The sequence below is a fragment of the Phoca vitulina genome, unplaced genomic scaffold (genome assembly GCF_004348235.1).
Source record: "Phoca vitulina isolate PV1807 unplaced genomic scaffold, GSC_HSeal_1.0 scaffold8, whole genome shotgun sequence".
In the NCBI taxonomy this organism is placed as follows: domain Eukaryota; kingdom Metazoa; phylum Chordata; class Mammalia; order Carnivora; family Phocidae; genus Phoca; species Phoca vitulina.
Genome location: NW_022589711.1, coordinates 37,140,273 through 37,164,364, shown reverse-complemented (window position 1 = coordinate 37,164,364; position 24,092 = coordinate 37,140,273). Strand labels below are relative to the sequence as shown.

General features: G+C 42.2%; 1 protein-coding gene across 19 annotated transcripts in view; it reads left to right on the top strand.

The window, feature by feature from the left end:
- ZBTB20 (zinc finger and BTB domain containing 20) overlaps positions 1-24,092 on the top strand; it is a 797,562-nt gene that overhangs the window by 701,553 nt on the left and 71,917 nt on the right. For 17 of the 19 annotated variants that reach the window (XM_032406586.1, XM_032406581.1, XM_032406599.1 and 14 more), the window contains one exon: positions 22,216-22,316. The gene's annotated coding sequence lies outside the window, so the exon portion shown is untranslated. Of the gene's footprint in view, positions 1-10,524; positions 13,296-16,890; positions 21,832-22,215; positions 22,317-24,092 lie in introns of those variants that run through there. The other 2 variants (XM_032406594.1, XM_032406597.1) reach the window with 2 other exon arrangements.

Here is a 24,092-nt window from a genome sequence, read left to right as displayed (position 1 = left end):
AACTTAGTTTTTCCCTCATTTCTCTCTAAATAATTTTCTCTTCCTCCTCCCAAAACTCCTAAGCCCCTCATTAAATCTTTCTTCCTGAAATTTCTTATCTTAATAGTACCTCTGGACACATTTCAGTGTCCATTAAGGCCAGGATTCAGATTAAGTAAACAATAATGAGAGAGAAAAAAAGAGAGAGGAGGGGGGAGGGAAGAAGCAGTAGGCACAAGGAAAAAACAAAAAAATAGGTTCACTTTTTAAAACTGGATTTCACCAATTCCCAGATCCAATTCCTGTGTCCTCGGATCCATTTTGGAACTATAGCTTCACCTGTCAGGTGGACTTTGCATTTTCTGAAGAAACATCCGTGGCTCTTAGGTCTCTTTAAGGGTGACCTGGAGGAGTCCCTCCCTGGCTTATTTTTCCAGCCACACACTTTGGTTAAGGTTGTACTTTCTCATGATAATCCAGATGGTTATTGCCCAGAACTAGTGGAGATCTTCTCACTTTTCTGTGGGCTGCCCGGTGAATCCCAACATAGAGTCACCCTACATTAAAGTCCTGTATTCTTTCTTTGTTTCTTTTTCATGCAATTTCACCAACTAGGGTCTCTAACTAGATCCCCTTCAGGTAGATGACCCTAACTGTAACTTATGAAAATGTAACTTTTTCATAGTGCAGTTTAATAGGCCAGTTTCTGCAAAGCCAGTTTCCACCTTCATTTCCAATGTCATTGCAACTTAGGACACAATATTATATCCCCCCATCCGTATTTTTTTTTAAAATCAAAGGACTTTGATTTTTTCCCCCTTTAATTCTTAAGGTCAGAATTAAAAAGCTTAAATGAATTCCAGGTTTCCAACGCCCAGAATCATATTTCAGCTCGTTCACGTGTGCTGTCTGCAGTCCACTGGCGAAGGGCTGGTACTTGTGGCCTTCACGGAGTCCCGAACGCAGGGTGAGCCTGTCGGCTTTCTGGAGCTGAGGGCTTTGGTTTCCCGTCTCCATTCCTTCGGCAGCTTCTGCTTGTTCCTGCTGTAATGCCTTCAGCCATGAACATACCATTTAATCAGCGGTGTATTGAAATGGACCTGGTACAGTCAGCAATAGCGAGGCCAAAATCGATTGGCTATTTTTAAAACGAAAAAAAAAGAGGACAGAAAATTGCTCTTTTAATCTAGGTAAATCAAATCGTGCCTGCCCGCTTTCCACCTGTAGCTAAGTGTAGGTAAGAGCATTCAGATTGATGATAGTACTTCTTTGTGCTTCTTTATTCATACTTATCCACTTGGGGTGAAAGCACCAGGGTACCTTCAGAACTGAGTTTTCACATTCACATGAGAAAGCTTGTGCTCTCTTTCTCTTGGGAAAAAAAAGGTATCTTCCCTTTTGCCCTCTCTTAGAAGATTTGAATAAAAGCAGAATACATTCAACCTTTTCTGCCTTTTTGTTTGTTTCCTGCCATGAAATCATATCTGACTGTGACATCACAGTGTGTTGCTTTGGGCAGCCCTGTGATGTATGAAGGCGAGGACCTTAACTGGGTTAACAGAGCACACCAGGAGCCGTGGCAGCCGAGCGCCGCTCTCCCACTAGGCAGTTCTCTGCTTTAGGTGGTGAGAAAGGAGCAGAGACCAGCCTGGGAGGAGTTCTTTTTCCCACGGATTGGTTTTTAAAAAAAAAAAACTCTGGGGCTTTTTTTTCTTTTAGTATATTACTAACCAATGAAATTAATTTTTAAAAAGAAAACTGCTTTGTTTTTCAAACTGCAAGGGGGGGTGGGGAGCAGGGGAGGTGGGAATGTGCTGGCAGGTTTGTTCTATAGCATTGATTTGTAACCAACAAAGGAAATGTCTACTTATGAGACACAAATCAATGCAACCAGACTGCGAAAGTGCAAACAGAGATGTGAGAAAATTATTCAATCATTAGTCTTCTATGGAATTTGAAAACGTGGAGTCTTTTGATTGTTTCAAGGAAAGAAAGAAAAAGAAAAAAGAAAGGAAGAAAGAAAGAAAAGAAAGAAAGAAAAAAAGAAAGAGAAAGAAAGAAAAAAGAAAGAGAAAGAAAGAAAAAAGAAAGAAAGAAAGAAAGAAAGAAAGAAAGAAAGAAAGAAAGAAAGAAAGAAAAAGAAAGTGAATAGAAGAAAGGAAGAAGGCAGGACATGACAACTGGTTCTAATTTTGTCAAGGTTTTTCTCTCACGATTATGGAAAGGTCAGGCAAGGTTATGAGATTCCTAAAAGATTAACAATGTTGTGAATGAATTTTGGAACTCATTAACCATGTCCTCAGATGATGTTGTGGAAAACTGGTGGAAGACCAGTTTATGCCTGAATTTCTGCTTTAGTCTGCAGTAACCTTGACTGCTGTAAAATCGACACTTTCTTGCAAACTCTCTTTATCCAAAAATAATCTGTAATGAATAGACCTAGCTCTGACATAGTATTTTTAATTGTATAAACACATTACAAAAATTAACAAATCAAACAAGTAAAAAATGTAATTCTAGAAAGCTAAAGATGTTTATTTTGTAAAACTTCACCAGTTCAGACCTACTAGGAAATAGACAACTGATCTGAATTCACTGAAACTATGAATCCTCATGGAGTATTTTTATGTAGTTTGAACTGAGATTTCAAAGTGTTAACAGAGTTTCTTAAGAACTGACTTCAAAATAAGAATTATCAGGAGCTTATCAGATATGTGTATTTTAAAGTATTTAAAAAGTTAAACATGGTTCTCCCTTTTCCTTCCCCAACAATCTTTTTTTTTTTTTAATATTTTATTTATTTATTTGAGAGAGAGCGAGAGAGTGAGCGCAGAAGCAGGGGGACTGGCAGGCGGAGGGAGAAGCAGGCTCCCCCGCTGAGCAGGGAGCCTGATTCGGACTCCATCCCAGGACCCTGAGATCACAACCTGAGCTGAAGGCAGATACTTAACCGACTGAGCGACCCAGGTGCCCTCCTTCCCCAACAATCTTAACACTGTTTTCTTAGAAAACTAAAAATCTCTATTGCTTAAAAATCTCTATTTTCAGAGATAGGGAAAAGGTAAATTTCAACACAGTCCCTATCCTAACTATCACAGATTGTGAATTATGCTGATTTGCCCTTGGGGGAAAGGGAGAAAAGATGATCAGATGTTACTTTTCTGAATACTTAAATTAATATAAATAGCGTCACAATTTTTTTAAATCTTTTCATTGCATTCAGTAAGGCAAGAGTCCTGTTCAAAATCTAGGGAAAAACTGGAAGTCCAGAGAAATGTTCTAATTTGACTATATATTTTTGCTTCCGTCCCTATGACGAATTTTCAAGAACTCTCACCTTACCCTAAAAAGTGTACTATTTCTTTACTTCTCAAAGTTATCGTGTTAATCACATTGCCTGCAGAAATCAAGGGAGTGAAGTGGAATGGATCAGAAACCTACAAGTAAAGAAATAAGAATGGATTACTGAGGGGCCCCTGGGTGGCTCAGTTGGTTAATCGGCCAACCCTTGATTTTGGCTCAGGTCATGAACCCCATCATGATCTCAGGGTGATGAGATCGAGCCCCACATGGGGCTCTGTGGAGCTGGGCATGGAGCCTGCTTGAGATTCTCCCTCTTCCTCTCCCTTTGCCCCTCCCCCTGCTCTTTCTCTCTCTAAAAAAAAATTTTAAAAAAAGAATGGATTACTGAACAACTTCTTTGTTGTTGTTGTTTTTTAACAATTTATGTATTTATTTTAGAGAAAGAGAGAGAGTGCGGGGGCGGGGGGAGGGAGGGTCAGAGGGAGAAGGAGAGAGAATCTCGAGCAGACTCCGCATTGAGTGCAGAGCCCAAAACAGGGCTCCATCCCACACCTCTGAGATCATGACCTGAGCCGAAACCAAGAGTTGGCCACCCAACCGACTGAGCCACCCAGGCACCCCAACTGAGCAACTTCTTTGAAAATAAGAACACTTGCAATAAAAGAGCATAAATGTCACACTCGTGTTACACAATAACACCTCAAAGTTTGATTTCTGGCAGTTCAGACTCCTGAATTACAACCCTTAACAAAGCAGTAAATAAAAACGTCTTCTTCAAACACCCAAATGAGCGCCCCAAAGTCTCTGACCAAACCCTGCTTTCAAGCAATATTGTCTCTGTAGCACTCATTTACCTGACATTCCAACCCAAAATAGACTAGAAAATATATCTAGCATAGAGGTTTGGAAGGAGATGGCTCTTAAAAACGGGGACAGTGACACCAGTGAGCTACTGCAGTGAATAGTGGGCTGCAGCTTAGCCTAGGGCTGTTATACTGAGCAGTGAGGGATGACTCCGATTCTCAAGAAAAATACAAGTGTATTACTGAAAAATGGGAGCAAAGAGGATTCACAAGGATGACCCTGTATCACTGTATCATATGAAAAAATGTAAATGATATCAGCATCTCTGTTTATAAAAACAGGGATGTATAAAAGTTTTCCACGGGAAAAAAGTATAAATTATGGTTTATTGCTTAAAGAGGCAAGTTTATGTCATTAAAAAAATATATATGGGATATTTCATTCCCCAGTATGGTTTTTTGTTGTTGTTGTTGATTTTTTTTTAATTTGGAAAAAATTAGAGAGTTTTGCAGTGACATTAAAAGCCTAGAATCTAGTCAGAACTACTCAAGAAAAACACCTTAGAAGGAAGGCTATTTATTCTTGAATATTTTTTCAAGTTTAGATCTTGTAAAATGAAAATGTTCGCTGTCATTGATCTTAGTTATGTAATGTACGGTGTCATCTGGAGTTAGGCGCAGTTGCTCGTATTTAGCTGGTTTACTTTGTAATGCGTCATTATAAGTGACCAAAAACATGGTACAGGAAGTTGTTTGTGTGTTTTTTCATTGCTTATGCAACTTCCAAGCAGAAAATGTTCTTGAGACCAGATGGTAAAGAACAGTCAAGTGCAAGTTCTATTCTCCAGACGTATTGATGTTTCATGTCTTCTTGAAGCCAGTTCAAATACATTTGTAAATTCAAGTCTTAACTTCCAGTAACCCTTTCACTTCTGCTAGCCCCTATTTCAATGGACAGAGAATTGGGCTGGAATATTTAATTACAGGCTCTCTAAAGCCAGCTGAACCGTGGAGTGGCAATGCCATGGCCACATACATCAGCTGAGTAAAAGTTGATCACACGTGCTCTGGCCTCTATGTAGTCACTCTGCTGTAATGATGGCTGTGTGTTTATGTTTACGGGACCAAACCTCTTTTCAACTTTATCCTTCCCAATAACGCACTTTGTAAAGACAATTAAAACACATGCACGCGCGCGCACGCACACACACACACACACACACACACACACACACATTTACCCAGTGTTTCTACTTGGCATTTGGGTGGGTTTTTTTTTTGGTTTTTTTTTTTTTTAATCTGCTCAGCAATTTGGGAGTTTGCTTGGAACACAGATGAGTTAAGATAAAAAGCTGTTTTTCAAAAAATGTCCCTAGTAAGTAAAAATGAAGATACTATATCTGAATGAATGTGAAAAGTTGTCCCCTTGTATATTTTTAAAGCTTCCCAAACCATCCCCAGTTCTCAGCCAAACGCAGCCTACCCAGATTGTCTTTAGGAAAGTAGCGATTCACAGAGATTTGCAGTGAACCGTGCATCACACTGCACTCTCTTCAGTTCCTGCTCACAGCTCCACCATTTTAGAATATGGTGAGATATGCCAGAGCTCTGCCATCTGTTTAATGGGCTAATTATGTTTACCACATGCCTACTTCACGGGAATACCATGAGTGAGGTTGCCAAACATCATACAAATATATATGTTTGTATATATAGATATAAAAATATACACATAAATAAAATCATATACATATATAACAGCATCCAGCATTTCTGAGCTTCATTCTATCTTTTACTATCAGAATATATCATGGCCCATCACTTAAGCCCAGCTAAGCACTGTCAGAGTTTATCATAATTCATGGTGTGGCCATCGGACCGAGGGGGCTTGGGGTAGATGAAGTTCAGATTCTATACACATACCTCTGTCTGCCTATTTTCACTGTGCCCCCATATTCTCCCTATTAAAATCTTGACATTTGAGGTTCATAATTAGTACAGTCAAACTTTATGACACTATATGTTGCTCTATGCAATGTCTCAACTCATTTTAAGAAAGAGTATTTCTTTTCCTTTATTAAAAAAAAGAAGAAGAAGAAGAGAAAAGTGAAAAGAAGGGTCAGGCCATTCGAAAACAATCCCTTCTTTACAAGGCTACAACTTTCCTTTACAAGGCCACAACTTTTATTTACAAGGCTACAGCTTTCCTCTTATGTACCACGGCTCCTATATTGGGCTTGTTCCTAAAGCCTTTTTTCCTTTTATGAGGACCCTGCAACTCTTAACAGTTTTTTTCTCTGGTGTTCTCTGAGCACTTCCTAGATAGGTGTTCTCAGTAACTCCAGTTGTCACGTGGGCTAGTTGTCACTTGCCAGCCATGAAAATTATCCCTGGGTCCCAAGTTGGGTCAACCCAAGTTGCTTCTTGGAAATGGGGTGTGAGCTAGGTGGGTCTCGAAAGATAGGAGGAATCGTGGGCAGGAAAGGCAGGCAAACAGAGGGTATTCTAGGTGACGGGAATTAAACCAGCAGAGCAACAGGAGAGAGATGGAAAAGAGCGAGTCATGAGTAACGGCAGTGCCTAGTCAGGACATGATACAAGCTCCAGGTATCGGGTTTTCTGTGGGGCTCCTCTGTCTACGTAAAGCTAACTCAGCAAGCTCTGGGCTTCCTTGGCTTCCATGATGTGGTGGCCTGAGGAATATTGGGAGAAATAGCCACGTCTGTACACAGACTATAAACCCAGTATGTAGCATTCGCTTTGAAAATGAAAAACAGTAACAACAGATGAAACTATCATTGATGTAACATTTTATTTGGTCTTTTCTAAGATACAGGAGTATTTTAAAAAGCTTTTCTTTTTCCCTGAGTGTTACAGTGTTTTCTTACATTGCTTTAACTGAAGTAAATTATTCAAACAGAGCTGTTTTGTTTTATTTGTTTGTTTTTGTTTTTCAGCTTTATGCTTACCAGGGATTTCAACAAGTTGAAAGAGAAAAAAATAGCCAAGATGTAAATATAGAAATAACCCAGATAAGCTTGCATAAGCATGAGTGAGGGCCTGTGATGAGGATGAGGAAGAACCTTCCTCACAGACAGGATGATCATGTTTTTATTCAGCGTGTAAATCTGATTGAGAAGAGACATTGACATAGAAGGAAAGGGAGACTCATTCCCCTATGATTTTCCCACATATACAAAGAAAAAAAAAATGACATGATTATTTACTCTGTGACATCCAGAACCCAGAAACCTAAACCTAAACCAAACCACATAGACACAGATCAGGAGAAAGCAATGTGCTTACCAAAATGAGAGGAAGGAGGAATGACTCTGTCATCTTGCCTTACTTTAAAATCAGCAAATGATGGGGCGCCTGGGTGGCTCAGTTGTTAAGCACCTGCCTTTGGCTCAGGTCATGATCCCAGGGTCCTGGGATCGAGCCCCGCATTGGGCTCTCTGCTAGGCAGGAAGCCTGCTTCTCCCTCTCCCACTCCCCCTGCTTGTGTTCCTGCTCTTGCTCGCTCTCTCTCTGTCAAATAAATAAATAAAATCTTAAAAAAATATAAAAATAAAATAAAATCAGCAAATGTTAAACTGGAAAGAAACTTAAAGACCCTTTATCCAACACTCCCATTTTACAGATGAGGAAGGTGAGGTGAGGCTCAAGAGATGGTTAGGACTTCTAAGATCACGCAGCAGTTGACAAACATGGCTGGGGACCCAGGTCCTCTAATTTATAGTCAGATGCCTTCCAGCCGAGCCACTCTGCCATTTCTTCAGTTTCTCTGAAACGAGTTTAGAGAACTCTAACTTTGCCTTATCCCACCAATGTTGCTTTGTGTCTCTTAATTCAACGAGCATCTCGAATAATTGCTTTGGACTGAAGTTGACTTTATAATAATAAACTCTTGGATTCTTATAAATGATTCTAAAAATTAAGACGGGTTCTCAGAAGTATTCTGAGTATTCTACAAATCAGGAGAAGCTCACTAGTTAAACATCTATGCCTCTTTTTCATAAGAATCTTAGCACTCCTATAAACATGGCGTGATCATGTTATTTTAAAAAGTTTCTGGAGTTCCAGACATTGGTTGGAATACATAAAGCAGACCAGACCTGCTAATTTACCCCCTCCAAATTGTCCCTGAGATGTTCTTAAACTGCTGTGCCTTTATAAGGACACCATCCCCACTGCCATTGGTATCACCAGCGTCTACCAACAGCAACATGGTCAGTCACTATGTACTGATTGCCTATCAGGTTCAAAAAAAAAAGCTGTACTTGGTTTTACGGATATTTCATTCAGTGTTAGAAGAGAAAGAACATGGTGAGAGCCTGGCATAGCCCAGCTCCCTTCTGTGAATAAAGAGTGCATCGCTGACAATAGGCATTCAATAAATGCTTCATGGGGGGGGGGGGGCATCCACCATTTCTCTTTTTCCAAAAAAAAAAAAAACTCTAGGTCATTTGAAGAGATGAACTCTAAGCTTCTGATACAATGTCATGTGGTTTATTGCACCACATATGGTTATTATGATCTAGTTGTCAGCAACAATCCAAAAATACTCGTATTATTGCAATGCAAATAATATAATAATCCACTTGTACATGTTAAATGTGTCTGGTTCACCGGGTCCTTGCTTAGGTGCCAAACACACCACTGGCCGATGTAGTGCCCTGGAACTTCAGGTATGTGTAATCACCTCACAAATGCATAGGAGAGGCTAGTTTGTGAGGCCAGGAGGAGAAGAGGCAAACCCCCGGCTCTTCCAGAAGCAGGAATCTTTCAGCAATATATTCACAGTAGTTAGAGGGGAAAGACTTATACGAAGAAAGCAGTGGTGTCTCGTGGCTGTTTTTATTAAAACATTTAGTCAGCCGTTGTACCAACTCTTAAGGTCAATTGACTTCGGTCAGTTGTGAATGAAATACGCAGAAGATTCTAGCCCCATCAGCCACCTCCCACCACCATGGTCCTGTTGTTATGTGGGGTGATTTAGTGGTGAAGATCCCTCCTGTTCTGCATTTGTATATTTGTGTGAAAAACCTAGAACTCATTTCCTCCAGAAGCCACATCCATATGGCACAGAGCAAAGACCATCAGAAAACAGCAGTGGAGGTTTTATTATGCAATCCAGCCAGGTTTGCAAGTGGGGATAAGGAAACATTAGTAATTTTCCTTCTTCTTCCTTGCTCTTTTCTTCTTTTTTTTTCTTTCTCTTCTTTCTTCTATTAAAAACTCTTTTGCTTATGGACTTACAAAGTGTTCTAAAAGGAAAATAGGCAGAGTAAATCCTATTTGGAGGGAACACACACCATTTTGACATATAACCATATCCAAATGCCTTCTTTGTATCGCTAAACAACTGAGCAGCAGAAGAGACCAGGCCCTGGTCTTCAAAGTGGGTGTTTCCAAGGACGTTCTTTGGTTTGAACGAGCCTCGTCCACCGTTTCATGTTATCGAACAATCAAAACAGAGAAGAAAGTTTTCCTTCTGTACTCCTGGCCTGAGTGGCAGGATGTAGCCTCCATCTGTAATTTTCCATAAAGTCCTCCCCTGGTCCAATTTACACGATATCTAGAGTTACAGGACTCCTGGGACCGCACGTGCAAAAAATAATGCCTTCGGTGATTGTTCTTAGGTTGGCCATGATGAGGCAGTGAGGAACTGAAAACATGCGTGTGGCAAATTTATATAATTTTTCCCTCATGCACTTTTTCACTTGCTGTCTGGAGCCTAATTTTTTTTTTTTCTCACATGGGAGGTTTAAAGGAAAACTCATCTTTCTAATTTTCGAGTCCTTTTTTCAGCCTGTCCTATTATTTGCTTTTTGGTCATCACCTTAACGGGTGGCTGAGTGGGGATCGTGTATGAAAAGACCTCATCGTGTCTTACAAGGCAGAGATTACGCTCTGGAAAAATACAAGTCTTCCCATGCAGGGTTCTCTCTCAAAGCAAGGGGCTCAGGTTACAGTGCCTGACACAGTGTCACCTGCCTAATGGGGACACTGCAGCCATGTTTTCAGCTGCTTTTCACTCTCTGGAATTTTATGCAATGACTGTAGCCAAGAACCTTTGGACTCTCTCTCTCTGGTCAAGCAAAAAGGATAGGAGAAAAAGTCCTTTGAAAATTAAACCTAGCTGGTGCTAGCTAGTAGCCAATCCAGTGTGACTTCTGACCCACCTCCTACCCCTTAGACCCTGCCTTCATCTTTGGGGTTTGGGGTTTTTATACAGTTGTAGAGCGGTAGAGAAGGTGTCTGTCTGGTGTGTTGTAGGGCTTCTTGCTATTTCAAATTCTTTGAAGAAGAATGCTTGTTTCCTTCAGTTTGTTAAACTAGCTCAGTTAAACATACCAGTCGTCAAGCCCTGTGATGCATGATTACTCCATGTACTTTAAAATTAAAAAAAAAATCAATTGTCCTGTCCCCTTTCTCCCTCTGCCTCCTCCCTGTCTGTCTCACTTTACTGTGAGACACTGGGAGTAGAGTGTGTGTGAGTGTGTATGTATGTATGTGTGTGTGTGTGTGTGTGTGTGTGTGTGTGTGTGTGTCTGGGAGGAAGACAGACTCCCTACCTGTAAATGGCTTGCTATTATTAGACGTTCAGTTACCAGGGGTTATGTAAGACAATTGAAGCTCTGTTTTTTAACAGAGACATGATTCATGCTGCTTGTAGTAACAGTAACCACCTCCAAACGAGACAGAAACCAGACGCAGACAAAGGCTGGAGAAATCAATGCCGACTCGGTACAGCCATTCTGCTGATACCCTCTGCCTTTCAATCAGAGCAGCACTTAGGTTATCAGGAGAGGAGGCTCCTGCTTCTTCTGGGTCTTTTCTGGCTCCTGGGGCTGCCAGGTAAAATCATGTGGGCTGGAGAGGCGTGCGAGAGAAAACCGGGCCTTGGGAGCGGCGCTGTCTGACCTTCCTCCCCAGCTCCCTGGACATACTGTCCCCAGGGTCTCCCCAGTGTTTCAGACACACCTGGAGGAACAGGGATTGCTCTGCACTGTGGCTCAGAAACCTCTGGAGCTTCTATTCAGAAAGGCTGGAACTTGGAGGTTTGGCTCACCCACTCAAGTAACTTTGTTCGACTGATACTCTGCAGCAGGCTGGGAGAGGAGGGGACAGAGTGGGATTAGACTGATTTATTACAGCTTTTCCCAAAACCTGAATGGAAATGGACTGGGCTGTCAGCTCCCACACACGCAGGGGACCCATTCCTAATTCCTCCAGTACTCATTCTTTGAGACTATAATAATTCAGTACTTCACAGAATGCAAAGTACTTCCACATGCTCAGCTTACTTTAGCCTCACAACTTTATAAGATAGGCAAAGCACACATTTTTAATCAATACTATTTTACAGGCGAGAGGTTTTACATCTGGAAGGTAATTAATGCCACTCATTGATTCCTTACTCTTGATTTTATAAGGGTCAGAAAAGTTGACTTGACCATGGTCACATGGCTGGCTGGTTCTTATCAGATCCAGAAGACGAGGCAGATCTTCTGATTCTCCACCTAGTTCTCTGCTCCTCGGATTTGCCACAAAGCTCTTTGGCAGCCATGGTATTTTTAGGAAAAAAAAAAAAAGGCGGGAGGAGGAGGAATTTTCTTCTGAAAACCTTGGTTTTAGATTAAGCTTTACCGCTCATTATCTGGGCCACTTAAATCTTTCTCCCCTACCTCAATCTTCTCACCTGTGTGACTCATGATGGCGGGAACTCATTTTTAGAGAGTGTCCATGAAAGTATGAAAGTACCACATAACCTTTAAGGTGTCAAAATCAATGTAATGCATTGCCAGTCGTATCCCCCTGCCTCTGCCACAGGGGACATCCTGGGGAGAGATGCAGGGATCTCAGGTTTCACCCAGAACATTAAAGTAAACAGCTATTCTTACTACAGAAAGAAGAAACTAAGATATTTTACCATAGAAACAGCCCACGGCTCTCAGAAAATAGCCACCTTGCCCCAGTGGCCTATCACACGTCCAAAAGGCAGGCCACCATTCATTTTCACTCTCAAATGTGTAAATTGTCCAGAAAGACAACTCTAAACAGGAGCATGGCAGAAAATATCAAAGCCATTTAGCTTCACTGACCCAATAAACTCCCACAATAAAAATTCCAGTTTTAAAAATATTTCCTTATTGATTACTACTACTAATGAATACTCTACTACATTCTTAGGAATTTTAACTTAAGGACCAACACAGAATTTCCTGTTACAGAACTTTTACCATTATCCTACTATTTTCACACATTACATAATACAGTCTCTACCTATTGTAAAGGAAACAGAAGTAAACATTCCCATTTATAAATAGTTTTTAACTAAATCTTTTGTTTGTAAAACACTTTTTATCCAGGAAGGTAGCAAGACACTTCACAGACTGTACTTTAATTAAATGCACTTTCTCTTTTGCTAAAAGATGAAAATCATTTGTTGCTGCAGTTTTAGGGAAGAAAGCCATACTGTCTTCTCTCACATAATAAAACTCCCTAAGCATCAAGAGACGAAATTTCTAGTCCTAGCCTCCTTATGAACTCACTATTAGAGAACCTGTTCAGACCCAACTTCAGATAACGTCTAATCTGAAAAACTCAAAGCCCTTTAAATCTGGTTACGGCACACTTGCCTGAGACGGACAGTTGCTGTGTGCTCTTATGGGCTGTAGCAGTGAAAGAAGTTTATGGGAAAGATGAAATTCATTGTTTTCGGGGGGTTGCATGTTGTGCTTCTGGTAGCCAGGCTGCCTTGACTCCTCCGATGTAATGTGTCTCCACACTGACCCAGAGCGGGAGAGTTGGATATGAGTGGAGGGAGGAGCACATCCAGTCCTGTGACAGTCTGCAGGTGGTTGCTGCATGCTCTGTACACCAGCCACATTGTAAGCACTGGAGCCTCGCACAAGACTGCCTGCCTTCCCTGGGTAGGAGAACAACCTTCTCTTTTTCATCAGGTTGCCATGGTTTAATGATCATGAGTGGTGATCTCATCATTGGTAGAGAGGCAATCCAGTGGTCCCTTTCATGGGTCCTTTGATATTCTTAGATGATTTTACCCTTCTCCGCATTGGGTGTCAACTAATGCAAATTCCTATTTTCACCTAGGGACAGAGCTGCCTTTCCTCATCTAGATCTAGTCTTCATCTCCTCCAAGCATGGGTGTTATCATTTGAAGAGGTGATTACGGTGATGGTAGGTGGTATTTCTTCCCCAACAAGGTGATGGTACATTCCATCTGGGTCTTTAGAACAGTAAACTATCCCAATCACTACAGAAATCAAATTCCGATCTATCATGCCCCAATGTCATCCATATCTACCTGTGGTAACCTTTTTTTTTTTAATTTAATTATGTTATGTTAATCATCATACATTACATCATTAGCCTCTGATGTAGTGTTCCATGATTCATTGTTTGCGTACAACACCCAGTGCTCCACCCTCCTCAATACCCATCACCAGGCTAACCCATCCCCCCACCCCCTCCCCTCTAGAATCCTCAGTTTGTTTCTCAGAGTCCATAGACTCTCATGGTTCATCTCCCCCTCCGATTTCCCCCCACCTTCATTTTTCCCTTCCTACTATCTTCTTTTTTTTTTTTAAACATATAATGTATTATTTGTTTCAGAGGTACAGGTCTGTGATTGAACAGTCTTACACAATTCACAGCGCTCACCATAGCCCATGTGGTAACCTTTAATATGGTTATAACTCCATAGTGCGCCCTAGGGATTGCCTGGTGTGCTGGAGTTTCTATAATGTGTAAAACAAGATCCATGACCTACAGAATAGACATTCTCCCCAATGACACAGAAAACAGGCATTAAACTCTATCCATTTATTTTAGTGCTCAGTGTGTGGCAGAGCTCAATATGGGCCGAGATGGTTTTCACAAGGAAAAGTTTCATAAGGAATACATCATTTCGTATGTGTCTTGAAGAAGGGGAAAGGCCTAGATGAGGAAAAGGTGATAAAGGCACTCTACAGAGCCAAAATACTATGTTCAGGGGCTCAGAAATACAAATGTGCTCAGTCTTTTTGACACCCTGAATGTTAACTGGGTTAGACCAAATGGAGTATTGACAGAAAGGAAATCTGAGAGGGCTTATTTGATATAGATTCAGTGAACTTACATACCCAGGCTCAAGTATTTGGAACCAGGGAAATCCATTAAAACATCTTTCTCCAAGTATATTGTGAGGTTGATAAGTGTTCCATTAAAAAATGCTGGGGGATGGTCTATAATCTAATAAGTTTGGGCAGTGCTGGGGTCTTCAGCACCTTTAACATCCTCATGTGCATTATAAGTTTGCAAGAGAAACATATTGCATGCAGTGTTTCCTATATTTCTTTAAACAAGGAACTTTCTTTGAGGTGCATCTTGAAGTTCTAGTGTTCTATAAAACTCATTTTGAGATATACCACCTGGAAATATTTTGAAGGGCAGGAATTGAAGGTGGGGCAAAATGCTATATTGTGATGATTAATCTGGTACTATTTTGAATGGATATGTCATCGACTACAGAGAAGAAGATATCACTGATGAAACCAAAGGGAAGGAGAAAGATCAGAAGTAAAGAGGATAACCTCCAAGATAGGAAGAGAATGTGGGAAGAGGTATAGATATATCCTGAGGAAATAAAATGATGAAAACTCAGAGATATTGGGCAAGGAGATGAGAGCCAATAAGCTTACTACACTGGATAGTCTAGACCGTCTTACCAATGTAGGAGGCAAAGTCATAAACTGAAGAAGAGAATGGAGAACAGCCTTGGTAAAGTAGGACATAATAAGAAAAACTACTGTAGGCTTGTATTTAGAAGCAACCCTGAGCAGGAGTGAGGGTCCAGATGACATGCATGTGTCACGTTTTGTACTGAGAGCAGGAGAGAATGATGTGGTGATATGAATTCATGGTTGAGGAACATGAGAAAAGACCTTGTATACAGAAGGTCAGGGAGCAAGGAAATCTGGAGGGTTATTGAGAACAGCATTGAAATGATTGATCATAGAGTAAGGTCAGGCTGGACAAAGACATCCAGTGAAGCCAGCAGGAGCTGACTAATGGGCCAGGAGAAAAGAGGAGATTCCTTAGGCATTGAGAAAGGGGAGTTCTCAAGCTGGGATTGGAATACTTGATGTCAAATGTGAAGTGGCAAGAGTACATTGGAATGAAGATGAGGGATAAAGTACTGGAGAAGATGATGGTAAAGCTCATGGAGAAAATGGTAATGAGTTTTGTATTGAAGTATCGATCAAAGTAGAGAGGGAAAACATAAGTCAAATGTAGAAGATTTTGGAGAAAGTTAAAAACAGGTTCAAGAAGGCAGCAGAGGACCATGATGGAGAGTCTAATACAAACCTCTGGCAAGGACCTCAGTGAACAAGACTGGGATGCAGGCAGGAGAGCACAAGCTAGCTGTAGATTAAGACGTAGAGCACTGTGGTTAAAACCTGGCCTTAAAGCCCTGCTTTGCTACCCTCTGGCTTTATGATCTAGTGTAGATATTTCTACTTTCCTAAACGTCAGTTTCCTCATCTATAAAATCAGAATAGAATTCCTACCCTTAAAGAGTGATTATAAGAAATAAAGTTAAACAGGGCACCTGGGTGGCTCAGTCAGTTAAGCGTCTGCCTTCGGCTCAGGTCATGATCTCAGGGTCCTGGAATCGAGTCCCGCATCGGGCCCCTTGCTCAGCGGAGAGCCTGCTTCTCCCTCTCCTCCTCACTTGTGCTCTCTCTCGCTGTCTCTATTGCTCTCTCTGTCTCTCTCTCTCAAATAAATAAATAAAATCTTAGGGAAAAAAAGAAAGTTCAATAATGTATGGAAAGTGCCAAGCACAGTACCTGCCACACAGTCAGCATTTAGTTAATGGTTCTGTGGAAGTGATAGAAGCAGGAAAAGGGGAGTGATGTTCACTTTGGAGACAGTGATGGTGTGTTCTCCAGGGTAATGTCATTTTGAAATTTCTTGGTACCTGTTTCTCCATTTAGCCACAAACTGTAATGACTCGTCCAGAAAACGTCCTCAGTGCAAGAAGCAAGGTATAGATAACTCTGAAATAACACAAATAACGTGCTGCACCATAAATCATGTCCATGTTGGAATCCTCATTACATAGTTTAAAATGACCTTATAACCAGGACCTGTGGCAGGCTTTCTGATCGGGAAGATTCCAGTGTCAAGTGACTTAGAGAAGGAGTTCCCATCACCAGTTACTCATTAAAGCCAGAAAAATGATTACCATCAGTGTATGTGTGTCTGCATATGTGTATATGACATGTATGTATTGAGATAGATATCTCTCACCTGATCCCAAAGATCTCTTATTTTAAAAACAAGAATCAACTGTACCTGATAGCTCTAAGTCTCCTGGGACATGCAGGTGTTATTAACAGAGTTTGTGAATTGTCAAAGAGGAATCCAGAGGTCTCTATGGAGAAAATTAACATAGATTTAACGTGACAAACAGCAGGACCTTCTATTGGCAGGGCCATCCCAGGGGTCTTCAAGCCATCAGAGGTATTTCTTCTGGACATGGGTATTAACTAGTGGTTAATCAAAGGGCTAAAATGTTTTTTTAAAGGAGCTAAAATATTTTAAAGTAAAACATTTCTTATAGCATTGGAAAGCTGAAGATGGGGTTGATGATTAGTTTGTCTGGCCATGAAACCTTTGGTGCCTTCTTCATTAAATGGTTTTTCTCACCACTTTCCAGAGAGGTGGGAGGGGTGGGGGGCTGTGGGTTAGTGATGTAGACTTGGGAATTCATTTCAGGTAATTAGTTAAAAAGTTAAGTCAAATAGATTTCTTTACAGGTGTAATGGTTTAACAGGTTGATGAGCTACTTAATTCCCACATCTTTCTTCTCAGGGACTATTAGAGGTTTAAGGTCCCTTAAACATCATAAAATCCACATTTTCTTACAGATGGAAAAGCTGAGCCACCTAGAGGTTAAATGACTCATCCAAGGTCATCCAGCTAGTTCTATCATTTCACTTTCTCTTTTCATCCTCCTATTCCCCTTAACTCTCCCTCCTTTTTTCTCTCACCAGTATTTTGTGCCCTACCACCACTTCTCTGCTGATTATGTCTTAGAGTTACCCTACCTTTACCAAATTTGTGATGCCTCAGATTATGAGACAGTGGGTCTTTGCCAATTAGTAAACCTTCACCACTAATTCATCACTACATGTGGGGCAAAGAAAGGAGGAAAGTGGAACAATTTTAAATTTACTGTGATCTTTGAGACAGCTTTAGCTACACCTGGGAATTTCTGTTAGACAATTAAGGTTAGTAAAGCTCATTGAATCTCTCAGAGGAAAGGTGTTATTTGAATTATTACCAGATAATTATTGTTAAAAATAACAATAATGTAAAAAATAGGAACTTTACATGTTAGAGACATTACCATTTTAATTTCCAATGGGGGGTAGTAGAGCCCTGGGGGATCCAGGAACAATTTTTTTTTTTCCCCATGATGTGCTCTATGCCAGAAACTCCTTGAATTCTGTCTAATGCCTGATGACCTGACAAACTGGCCCAGAATCAGAAGCCAGTCGTGCCGTGTGAGCTGTTAGCCAAGTTATTCAGCTTGAACTGCTCCTTCGAAAACAGGAGGACGGCGAGTGTCAGACGTAAGACCTGTGGTACCCAACCCAGTGTCATCAGTATCACCTGGGAGCTTTCTAGAAATGCAGAATCACAGACTCAATCCCAGACATGCTGAATCAGAAATCCTGCATGATTCATTTGTTCATTAGAGTCTGAGAAGACCGTTAAAAGATGTTCTCATCTTCAAATAGAAAGGAGTTAGGAAGGAATTCTACTTATTGATTCTGAAAGAGTTCCTTCACCTGAGGTCTGTGCTGCCAGTCTGAATTATCATGGAAATAGCGTAAGCGTCTTTCTTGTGCCGAGGTCACAGTGGGAACTAGAAATGTGTCATGCTGTGTTGGAACAGTTGTTGTATAGTAAGAAGAAAACAACAACAAAAAACAAAACACCCCCGCCCCCCCCCGACTTAAAGTAAGAGAGATCTGGCTCAGATCTGACCTTGAATTCTGACCTCACTATCCACAGAATGGATAATTGAGCTCTCTTAGTCTCACTTTTCCTCATCTGTAAAATGGGCATGCTAATACCTCCAACACGACATTGCTGTGAGGATTCAGTGAGAATGTATTTACATGTAAAAATTCCCCCATGCAGTCCCTGACAAAATGTAGACATCTAACAACTGGTAGCTATTATTGTTACTATTACCTTTTTTGTGAGCTTTCGTCACGAAGGCCCCATCTCTCATTTTAGGATGATCTGGTGTGATTTCCAAAGAATGGGGAGAGCCACACTGAAGTGAGACCTCCACAGAAAATTCCTTGTAGTGATGTGTGGCAGTATGTTACATAACAGCTCTGCTCTCTGAGGGCTTCCAAGACAGAGCTGCAGAGACGTCAACAATAAAACAGGCTGGGATGGAAATGACCCACCGTCTCCTCTGCCTCTGACACCATCAAGAACGTTGCCAGCTGGGATCCAAGAGCAGATTCTTTATTACAGTGATGATGTAAGAGGCAGAGAGAACAGCTGGATTTCCAGACTCTGGGAAGAATGTGTAGACCCAGCAGCCTCTCAGAATTATCTTTTGACTTAAAAACTGTGTACATTGAATATGGGAGTCATTGCAATAGAATAAATATGAAACCTCATGAAGTCATTTTCAAGGAGTCTTTTTTAGAGCATACCCACCCTTTAAGCAATAAAACATGACACACTAGGCAGTAGTTCTGATTAATAGACCCCTAGGTGTGTGCTGAGGCATGTGGGGAAGTAAGGAGAGGGGGAGAGGTGACCGTTTGCCAAAAAATGAAAGGAAGATTATAGCAGCGGGATGTGGGGAGGAGTTTGATTAAAGGACAGAAAGATTATATCTCCATTTAATTATAAAATGCACAATTTAAACCAAATGTTAGGCATATTTAAAATGTACACTTCTCTAATTACACAATGGATTTGTATGCTTCCAGGTGATTTTTCATTGCAATGTACTAGACATATCGGTCAGTGATATCCTTTATCATTTTAATGGAGTCGCCAGGGGGAGAAAAGAGAAGGAAGCCGTGTCTGGTGAAGTGTTGATAACCTGTCCAGCCGTGAGATGGTTTAGTAAGAACTATAGAGAGCTCTTGAGCCCCATTTGCTGTTTACGTGGCTACTTGGATGTTGCTATTGAATGGATGTCTCAGTGCAGAGCTTGGCTCCCCCACACTGGCCAAAAAGCCTCTGACTGATAGTACCAAGTTTTTCCTCTGGTGAGTAGCAGTAAGTACTCGCCTGGGAGAGGCAGAGAAGTCCTGTAGCACTGGAGGCTCACATTTAAGAGCTGAGCTTTTCTGGCCAAGTAAACACTACCGAGATTCCCTAGAAGAGTCTGGTTTTCTCACCTAGGTAAACCATATTTTCTGAGGGGGGTGGGGAGGGAACTCTTCATCTTTGGGCAAGAGGAAAGGATTCTGTTTGAGGATGAGGATAGAAAGGAGATTAAACAGTGAGTACTTCTATCATGGGAGGAAAAGAAGGGAAGAAAGTTGGGAGCCTTGGGAGCACTCGCCTATGCATTTCCGCAAGTAAATTGGTGATACAGTGAAAGAAAAATCCGTGAAAATTTAAACAAACTTATAGGATCAATCCTGGGCAAGACTAGGTGGAGAAGACACACGGACGTGGGTTGTGTCGTAGAGGGACTGCCAATGGCCTCTGTTTCCACGAGGTCAGAATTTAACCATAGAATCACTGTGGCATGTTTTCACCAAGAACTTCAGCTGAACCCACTGCTTTTCTAAAGCATGAGAAATTCCTTCATCCTGCTTTTCACCCTGAGTTTATCACCCCGGTGGCATTTGCAATATTGTCATAACTGTTTCTGCTGACAGTGTTAGAAAGGTTTGCTTCCTTGTTCTTTAAATCCACCCTCATTTTTTAACATTATTTATCTATAAAAGGATATTTATTATTTCAGTTTATTGAAGTGAATCAGTGAAACAAATTTCTTTATTTTTTGGAACCCAGTATATCCTTGCTGGCTGTGCACCCCGTGAACCCCTCACTGTCTCTGGTCTGGTGACTGTGGATGGTCTGCTGGGCCTGTTGGTGCCGAGCAAGCGCCGATAGATATTTAAAGATCTGTGACCTTTTCTATCAGTTATTGCTGCTCGGCCAAGAGCAAGGATGTGGCCTTGAGCGAGTCAGTTCCCTTAATCTCATCTGGAAAATGAGAGGCGATGAGCTTTCAGGTCTTTCCAATTCAGTGTCAGTTTCCATGACTCTAAGCAAGAGTCTTGATTCCTTTTAACTTTGGTTCAGCAGACATCAGCCGAGCGCAAATCTCTGTGCAAGGCATTGCATACTATAGGGTACACAAAGTAAAAATTATCTCTGCTTCCTAGGAGCTTATAGAGGGGGGAGCCAAATTACACAAGTAATTACTAGAGTCCATAGAACATGCAAAGGGAGTAGTGCAGAAAGTGCTTGAGGACTCAACTAGGGCACTTTCCTTGGGGAGATGTTTCATAATGAGGTGGCATTTGGATGGGAAAGAGTGGGACTTCTCTGCGGTGTGGAATGGACTGTAAAGAGTGGAAATTAGACTGGGTCTATATTGTAGGGGCCTTGAATGCCAAACTGATAAGTTTGAATTTAGTCCAGTAGGCAAAGAGCAAAGGAATGATATGTTTAGAGTGGTACTTAAGAAAAATTAATGTGGTATTGATGTAAAGGATGGGCTAAAGATAAAAAGAACCCGGAAGAAGTGAAGCCATTGGGAGGCTCTCACAAAAGTCCTGGCACAGATGACAAAGGGATAAATAGGTGTTGGGAGAGAGAGAAGGTATTGATTTAGGAAGCACAGCCTCTAATCTCTTGGCAGCTGATTGGATATGAGAAGCAAAAGAAAAGGAGGAATTAAAGATGACTCCTCTATTGTAGGACCAAGTAACTGGGTAAAGATGGTAGGAAATGGACCATGGCAGGAAATGGGAACATATTTCGAGGGAGAGACAATGATTTCTGTTTTAAACTTTCTGAATTAGAAGTGTCTGTGCTGTATTTGATGGAGGTGTGAGCTTCTCAGAGTTAGAGGCCCTGTCTTATTCATCTTTTCCAGGTGCCTGAGTGATGCTATGCAAACACTGAATGAATGAATGAGTGAATGAATGAATGAATGAACAAGCAAATGAGTGAATGAACCAATAACCAGAGGTTATTAATAATGTGGATCTGGAGCTCTGCAGACAAGCAGGAACTAAAGATAGCCATGTGGGTGTTCTCTATGGAGAAGTAATTGTTGAGGTCATGCAGGGTGGGTGTAGGCAAAGACTGAGAAGAGAATCTTGAGGAATATCTACATTTAGGAGAATGAAGACGAGCCAGTGAAGGAGGCAGAAGAGAGAGCCGAGTGGTGGAAGGAAAGTCAGGAAAATGCAGGATCCCAGCAAGAAGGGAGGACAGTTTCAGGAATAATGTGGTCATCGGGGCTCAGTGTGGCCAAAAGGGCAAGGCCTAGGGAAGGACCTCTGGGTGCGAGGCTGGAGACAGACAGCGGTCAGCCCTGCAGCCCCTAAGGCTGAGTGCCACGTGTTAGAGGACACAGGAGATGGCGGAGACTGTAGTGAAAGGCAGAGACTCGGCAGGAGCTCAGAACGTGGCCAGGTCAGCGGCGTTTCCAGAGCAGGTAAGACCTGGGCGCTACAGCAGGAGAGGCTACAGTGGGGTCGAGAACACCAGCAGAAGCGTCGGCTGTGGCGAGGTTGAAGGACACTGCCCCCCGCCCCCACCCTCCACCTCGGCTTCCATGTCCCCACCACCAAATGCGCTGCGTCCGTACAGACAGGGTGCTGTGGAAGATCTCGGACCACCCCCGCCATCAGGTGGGCATGCTGAGAATGGAGCCCGGGCGACATCCTCTCTTCTGCCTTGGCCTCCCCTGGCCGGCCCTCTCTGGTGCAAAGGCAGGACCGGACTGTCCCCCAAGTCCCACAGCTCTGTCTCCATCAGCGGGACTGATCCCCATCACCTGTCATTTAACGGCCTTATCTTTCTTCCTTGTCTGCTCTAGATGCAGCCGCTCTCTGTTCCCTGCCCCAATGAACATCTGCACTAGGCCCAAGCCTTGGAGTGATTTACCTGAAGAGTGACACCATTTATTTGGAAACTACTGTGAGTACATTACGCCTCCAGTGAAAGGCTTCTCAGTTCACTCAGTTTAATTTGGAAAAAAAACAAAAAAACAAACACCCTCACACAATTGTAGACGCAGATGCAGCTTTCGATGGCTTCAGGTCTTGATCGCGGTGGGGCTGCAAGACTCAAGGCTGAGGAGCCCAAGGTGGCCTTCAGCTGCCAGGCTGCAGCACCTGCCCCGAGCAGGAGCACGCCTCCTCACCAGATGATGCGGGGCCAGATCCTGGCATCCTCGGCGGGGCCTGGCACTGTTCTGCTTGGTCGTCTGCACCCGCGCCGGAAGTGGTGGCAGCTCCCAGCCGATCTCTTGGCCCCTTGTCACCTCCTGTGCCACTCTGTTGAATCTCACCGCAACTTGTCATTTCATGCCACCCTGGTCAGGTCTGGGGGCCAGCTTTCCTCCTCGGCATCTCTCTGTTGTCTGAGTCGCATCTCTGAGCTAATGCCCTTGCTCCTTTCGGGGGCCAAGGCCCTCCCTGGGGACTCGGGGCTCCTTCAGCCGCATCTCTCACCCATTGCTTCCAGCTCAGCCCTGCCCTCTGGATGCACGGCTCTGTGTGTGTGGTTGAGTTCCCTCTATGTCAGACATTTATGTCGGAGAATACAGGGCAAGGTGCACAAATAGGTTGGGACATGAGGCATGATGCCTCCAGGACAATACTTACGAAAGATTGATATCAACTATTTATTAACCATTGCTAAAAGTAACAGATGAAGAGATGCTTTTTTTTTTAACTGAAAAAGCCAGAAAGTTAAATTATTTAGAGGCTATGCATGCAAAACAGCTTAATTATACATTTTAAGACAAAACCTCGTTCTAGTTGTATTCTCAGGTTTTCCTATCTATGGTATGAGGCGGGTCATGGGATGGTGTTTTATAGACCTCTCTGTTACTGGAAAATGCTAACCCTGGGAGAGTAACATCCCTGTTAGGCTTTTGGGTAGGATTTTCACGTTCATATTTTCTATGTCTTTAGCTATTTGGGAATAAATCATACACAAAGGGACAAAGCCAGAGTTTTTGTTTTGTTTTGTTTTGCATTGCTGTTCCCCTTTAATGCTTTTAGTCACCTGGATTGTAATTAGTGGCAGTGGACGTGTAGGTGACAGGCAGGCTTGCCTGGCCAGCACGGAGATGGGGACCACCAGAGTCATCTGCAGTACTACTGGGTTCAGGGGCTGGGGACTAAAGACACGACGGAAGATCAAAAATAGTTTCTCCATACCCATGCGAGAAACTTGCTTGTATAGACACCTTCATTCATTCATCCTCAAGTTGAAGTGCAAGGAGTGCCTTAGAAATTCCCACGTCTGGATGGTTTTCCGGGTTTCTCTGCATTACAGGGTAACTATACTAGGGCAAGTAACACAGCTGTGCTAGGGTGTAGCCAGGGTGCCCAGGATCGGTAGCCTTTGGAAGAGGGAAGAGTCTTTACCGCTCCTACCTTCTTGCAGAGAACTCAAATCCAAACCCAGGAATCAGGACCTACGCTTTCCTGAAAATCATAGGGAGTCCCACCAGTGAGCATCTGTTTCTGCCCTAGGAAGCATCTTACCTGTGCCCAACACCAGTACCTGCTTTCAGGCTTACAGGTCTTACCAGGGACAGATTAGGCTCTAATCTTTGCAAGCTCTCTCATATTTAAAGAAGAAACAACAATAAAGTTTCTGCACTTGGCTAGGTACAAAACCAATAAGGTGAATAAACTATAAAAATGTGGACTAATTACAAAAATTTGTCCAGGGTTGACA